The sequence below is a fragment of the Ascaphus truei genome, unplaced genomic scaffold (assembly GCF_040206685.1).
Source record: "Ascaphus truei isolate aAscTru1 unplaced genomic scaffold, aAscTru1.hap1 HAP1_SCAFFOLD_2062, whole genome shotgun sequence".
In the NCBI taxonomy this organism is placed as follows: domain Eukaryota; kingdom Metazoa; phylum Chordata; class Amphibia; order Anura; family Ascaphidae; genus Ascaphus; species Ascaphus truei.
This window is the reverse complement of record NW_027454971.1, coordinates 45,073-51,072: the sequence shown is the minus strand read 5'-3', so window position 1 is coordinate 51,072 and position 6,000 is coordinate 45,073. Positions and strand designations below refer to the sequence as shown.

General features: G+C 43.7%; 5 non-coding genes across 5 annotated transcripts; 3 read left to right on the top strand and 2 right to left on the bottom strand.

The window, feature by feature from the left end:
- Window positions 1-1,887: 1,887 nt before the first annotated feature.
- TRNAF-GAA (transfer RNA phenylalanine (anticodon GAA)) lies at window positions 1,888-1,960 on the top strand. Its single transcript has one exon. It is a non-coding gene; the product is annotated as a tRNA-Phe (tRNA).
- Window positions 1,961-3,352: 1,392 nt separating this feature from the next.
- On the bottom strand, window positions 3,353-3,424 carry TRNAE-UUC (transfer RNA glutamic acid (anticodon UUC)). Its single transcript has one exon. It is a non-coding gene; the product is annotated as a tRNA-Glu (tRNA).
- A 454-nt stretch (window positions 3,425-3,878) lies between these two features.
- On the top strand, window positions 3,879-3,951 carry TRNAF-GAA (transfer RNA phenylalanine (anticodon GAA)). Its single transcript has one exon. It is a non-coding gene; the product is annotated as a tRNA-Phe (tRNA).
- Window positions 3,952-5,320: 1,369 nt separating this feature from the next.
- Window positions 5,321-5,392, bottom strand: TRNAE-UUC (transfer RNA glutamic acid (anticodon UUC)). The gene has a single exon. It is a non-coding gene; the product is annotated as a tRNA-Glu (tRNA).
- Window positions 5,393-5,845: 453 nt separating this feature from the next.
- On the top strand, window positions 5,846-5,918 carry TRNAF-GAA (transfer RNA phenylalanine (anticodon GAA)). The gene has a single exon. It is a non-coding gene; the product is annotated as a tRNA-Phe (tRNA).
- The last annotated feature ends 82 nt before the right edge of the window (window positions 5,919-6,000 follow it).

Genomic DNA, 6,000 nt, shown 5'->3' with positions numbered 1-6,000 from the left:
GCAATTGTTTGTCGCCAAAATTTTTATAAAGGATGCGATGTATGAAAACAATAGCATTCAAAATCAGTATTGCACATCTAGGTATTAGCCAAATAATAAAATACACGAGAGCAGGCAAAGTGGATTGTGTACTTTATTTTGTTTATTTGAGGCGGGTGGGCATTAAAAATAACTCAACTAGTGCTAGGTTTTTTACCCCCTCCCTCTAAGCTCTGAGACATCAAGACAGGTGAATATTTTCTCCAGCAGAGATCCAAGAGACACCATTTCAGCTCATAGACTCAAGAGAAGAAGACGAAGACATACATAAAACCTTCTTGCATTATTGGTGATACTGCTGTGATTGTGACCATAGCATTAAACAACAACAGTTCACAGACTGGTGTTGGCCAAAGTATTTAATAAGCAAATGCCAGCAAAGTTGCATGTGTTTGGCATGTTTTTTTTATATATTTTATGAAGACAGATATGGTCACAAAATGTCCAGTCAGCCTGTGTGTTGATGTTACCATGTGTCTGTGATGTCAGAGACTATTTGTGACATCATCACATAGACTGTCTGGCAGGTGTAAAACTTTTAAATCCTGGAAATAGAGAGACAGAGAGACAGAGAGAAAGAGAGAGAGAGAGAGAGAGAGAGGGGGAGAGAGAGAGAGAGAGAGAGAGAGAGAGAGAGAGAGAGAGAGAGAGAGAGAGAGAGAGAGAGAGAGAGAGAGAGAGAGAGCAAGCAGCTCCTCCCTCCATGCAAATGACTTGAGTGAGAGAAGAGGAGAAGAGGGACAGCAGACTGTGCTGCTGCTTCTAATGGGACAGGATTTGAGGTGCTGTTTCTTGCTGTATTCTCCCCCTCCCACTGTCTCAGGTGCAGAAAGTTTTCAAGTGAGAGGAAAGGAAGGGGAAAATGTAAGCTGAGGAGAGCTGGTCCTGTCTCTCTTGTTGGTAAAGAGGGGGTATCCAGAAAAGAGGTAAGGAGATAGGTTTCTTTTAATTCAAGAAGGAGTGTCTGGTGGCAAAGCTAGCATGCTCTGTCACACTACAGACCCTCCCTCCCTCCCTGCGTGTGTCTGTGTCTGTGTCTGTGTCTGCGGGGGGTATCTGTCCCATCCATAGATATCAGGGGTGCTATTGTGTTTCCCAGACTAGCGCATTTTCTTCTTGGAATATTTCAATTGACATGCTCACTTAATACAATTCTTAACGTCATCTCCATAAGCCTTTCAGTTTTCTTAATTAAATGAGCAAGCGCTCTATTTATGCAAATCTATAATCAATGGGGGAAAAAATGAAATTCCTGTCAACCGTAGACTTAAGGCATGAACAGAAAAAGAATCAGATATGGATTTCAAAGCAAACATTTCCCTGACCGGGGGATCGAACCCGGGCCGCGGCGGTTGAAAACGCCGAATCCTAACCACTAGACAATCAGGGAGGATGTGTAGATTCTGCTATCATTCTCCCCCAACCATCCACAGCCCCTGGACTCAGAGCTATTTCCGATAACTAGGATTAAACAGCGCACGTTGACAGCCAGCCTCTGCCTGGAGAACTTGAAGCAACCAGCACTGACTTGACAAACTACCCCAAAAGAGGGGAATTAGCTCAAATGGTAGAGCGCTTGCTTAGCATGTAAGAGGTTAGCGGGATCGATGCCCGCATTCTCCAAGTTTTTTGGTGTTTATATTTCCTGTGAAGGAAGCGCAATGTATATTCCCATTATGGTTACAAACTGGATGATACTGTACTTCTCCATTATGTCTCCTATTATTTTACCATGATATTTCTTAGAAATATCTAAAACCGCTAACATTCTGCTTCAGACACCCTCCAGACACCCTCCAGACACCCTCCAGACGCCCTCCAGACACCTTTCCAAACCCCTCTCGCGCAGCCGAAATAGCTCAGTTGGGAGAGCGTTAGACTGAAGATCTAAAGGTCCCTGGTTCGATCCCGGGTTTCGGCAGAGGTTTTTGTCAATCCCGACCGTTTATTGACCAACCCTTACAATATTTATAATCGAAGCAATTGTTTGTCGCCAAAATTTTTATAAAGGATGCGATGTATGAAACAATAGCATTCAAAATCAGTATTGCACATCTAGGTATTAGCCAAATAATAAAATACACGAGAGCAGGCAAAGTGGATTGTGTACTTTAATTTTGTTTATTTGAGGCGGGTGGGCATAAAAATAACTCAACTAGTGCTAGGTTTTTTACCCCCTCCCTCTAAGCTCTGAGACATCAAGACAGGTGAATATTTTCTCCAGCAGAGATCCAAGAGACACCCATTTCAGCTCATAGACTCAAGAGAAGAAGACGAAGACATACATAAAAACCTTCTTGCATTATTGGTGATACTGCTGTGATTGTGACCATAGCATTAAACAACAACAGTTCACAGACTGGTGTTGGCCAAAGTATTTAATAAGCAAATGCCAGCAAAGTTGCATGTGTGTTTGGCATGTTTTTTTTATATATTTTATGAAGACAGATATGGTCACAAAATGTCCAGTCAGCCTGTGTGTTGATGTTACCATGTGTCTGTGATGTCAGAGACTATTTGTGACATCATCACATAGACTGTCTGGCAGGTGTAAAACTTTTAAATCCTGGAAATAGAGAGACAGAGAGACAGAGAGAAAGAGAGAGAGAGAGAGAGAGAGAGAGAGAGAGAAGAGAGAGAGAGAGAGAGAGAGAGAGAGAGAGAGAGAGAGAGAGAGAGCAAGCAGCTCCTCCCTCCCATGCAAAATGACTTGAGTGAGAGAAGAGGAGAAGAGGGACAGCAGACTGTGCTGCTGCTTCTAATGGGACAGGATTTGAGGTGCTGTTTCTTGCTGTATCTCCCCCCTCCCACTGTCTCAGGTGCAGAAAGTTTTCAAGTGAGAGGAAAGGAAGGGGAAAATGTAAGCTGAGGAGAGCTGGTCCTGTCTCTCTTGTTGGTTAAAGAGGGGGTATCCAGAAAGAGGTAAGGAGATAGGTTTCTTTTAATTCAAGAAGGAGTGTCTGGTGGCAAAGCTAGCATGCTCTGTCACACTACAGACCCTCCCTCCCCTCCCTGTGTGTGTCTGTGTCTGTGTCTGTGTCTGCGGGGGGTATCTGTCCCATCCATAGATATCAGGGTGCTATTGTGTTTCCCAGACTAGCGCATTTTCTTCTTGGAATATTTCAATTGACATGCTCACTTAATACAATTCTTAACGTCATCTCCATAAGCCTTTCAGTTTTCTTAATTAAATGAGCAAGCGCTCTATTTATGCAAATCTATAATCAATGGGGGAAAAAATGAAATTCCTGTCAACCGTAGACTTAAGGCAATGAACAGAAAAAGAATCAGATATGGATTTCAAAGCAAACATTTCCCTGACCGGGGATCGAACCCGGGCCGCGGCGGTGAAAACGCCGAATCCTAACCACTAGACAATCAGGGAGGATGTGTAGATTCTGCTATCATTCTCCCCCAACCATCCACAGCCCCTGGACTCAGAGCTATTTCCGATAACTAGGATTAAACAGCGCACGTTGACAGCCAGCCTCTGCCTGGAGAACTTGAAGCAACCAGCACTGACTGACAAACTACCCCAAAAGAGGGGAATTAGCTCAAATGGTAGAGCGCTTGCTTAGCATGTAAGAGGTAGCGGGATCGATGCCCGCATTCTCCAAGTTTTTTGGTGTTTATATTTCCTGTGAAGGAAGCGCAATGTATATTCCCATTATGGTTACAAACTGGATGATACTGTACTTCCATTATGTCTCCTATTATTTTACCATGATATTTCTTAGAAATATCTAAAACCGCTAACATTCTGCTTCAGACACCCTCCAGACACCCTCCAGACACCCTCCAGACGCCCTCCAGACACCTTTTCCAAACCCTCTCGCGCAGCCGAAATAGCTCAGTTGGGAGAGCGTTAGACTGAAGATCTAAAGGTCCCTGGTTCGATCCCGGGTTTCGGCAGAGGTTTTTGTCAATCCCGACCGTTTATTGACCAACCCTTACAATATTTACTAATCGAAGCGAAGCAATTGTTTGTCGCCAAAATTTTTATAAAGGATGCGATGTATGAAACAATAGCATTCAAAATCAGTATTGCACATCTAGGTATTAGCCAAATAATAAAATACACGAGAGCAGGCAAAGTGGATTGTGTACTTTATTTTGTTTATTTGAGGCGGGTGGGCATAAATAACTCAACTAGTGCTAGGTTTTTTACCCCCTCCTCTAAGCTCTGAGACATCAAGACAGGTGAATATTTTCTCCAGCAGAGATCCAAGAGACACCCATTTCAGCTCATAGACTCAAGAGAAGAAGACGAAGACATACATAAAACCTTCTTGCATTATTGGTGATACTGCTGTGATTGTGACCATAGCATTAAACAACAACAGTTCACAGACTGGTGTTGGCCAAAGTATTTAATAAGCAAATGCCAGCAAAGTTGCATGTGTTTGGCATGTTTTTTTTATATATTTTATGAAGACAGATATGGTCACAAAATGTCCAGTCAGCCTGTGTGTTGATGTTACCATGTGTCTGTGATGTCAGAGACTATTTGTGACATCATCACATAGACTGTCTGGCAGGTGTAAAACTTTTAAATCCTGGAAATAGAGAGACAGAGAGACAGAGAGAAGAGAGAGAGAGAGAGAGAAGAGAGAGAGAGAGAGAGAGAGAGAGAGAGAGAGAGAGAGAGAGCAAGCAGCTCCTCCCTCCCATGCAAATGACTTGAGTGAGAGAAGAGGAGAAGAGGGACAGCAGACTGTGCTGCTGCTTCTAATGGGACAGGATTTGAGGTGCTGTTTCTTGCTGTATCTCCCCCCTCCCACTGTCTCAGGTGCAGAAAGTTTTCAAGTGAGAGGAAAGGAAGGGGAAAATGTAAGCTGAGGAGAGCTGGTCCTGTCTCTCTTGTTGGTAAAGAGGGGGTATCCAGAAAGAGGTAAGGAGATAGGTTTCTTTTAATTCAAGAAGGAGTGTCTGGTGGCAAAGCTAGCATGCTCTGTCACACTACAGACCCTCCCTCCCTCCCTGCGTGTGTCTGTGTCTGTGTCTGTGTCTGCGGGGGGTATCTGTCCCATCCATAGATATCAGGGGTGCTATTGTGTTTCCCAGACTAGCGCATTTTCTTCTTGGAATATTTCAATTGACATGCTCACTTAATACAATTCTTAACGTCATCTCCATAAGCCTTTCAGTTTTCTTAATTAAATGAGCAAGCGCTCTATTTATGCAAATCTATAATCAATGGGGGAAAAAATGAAATTCCTGTCAACAGTAGACTTAAGGCATGAACAGAAAAAGAATCAGATATGGATTTCAAAGCAAACATTTCCCTGACCGGGGATCGAACCCGGGCCGCGGCGGTGAAAACGCCGAATCCTAACCACTAGACAATCAGGGAGGATGTGTAGATTCTGCTATCATTCTCCCCCAACCATCCACAGCCCCTGGACTCACAGCTATTTCCGATAACTAGGATTAAACAGCGCACGTTGACAGCCAGCCTCTGCCTGGAGAACTTGAAGCAACCAGCACTGACTGACAAACTACCCCAAAAGAGGGGAATTAGCTCAAATGGTAGAGCGCTTGCTTAGCATGTAAGAGGTAGCGGGATCGATGCCCGCATTCTCCAAGTTTTTTGGTGTTTATATTTCCTGTGAAGGAAGCGCAATGTATATTCCCATTATGGTTACAAACTGGATGATACTGTACTTCCATTATGTCTCCTATTATTTTACCATGATATTTCTTAGAAATATCTAAAACCGCTAACATTCTGCTTCAGACACCCTCCAGACACCCTCCAGACACCCTCCAGACGCCCTCCAGACACCTTTCCAAACCCTCTCGCGCAGCCGAAATAGCTCAGTTGGGAGAGCGTTAGACTGAAGATCTAAAGGTCCCTGGTTCGATCCCGGGTTTCGGCAGAGGTTTTTGTCAATCCCGACCGTTTATTGACCAACCCTTACAATATTTATAATCGAAGCAATTGTTTGTCGCCAAAATTTT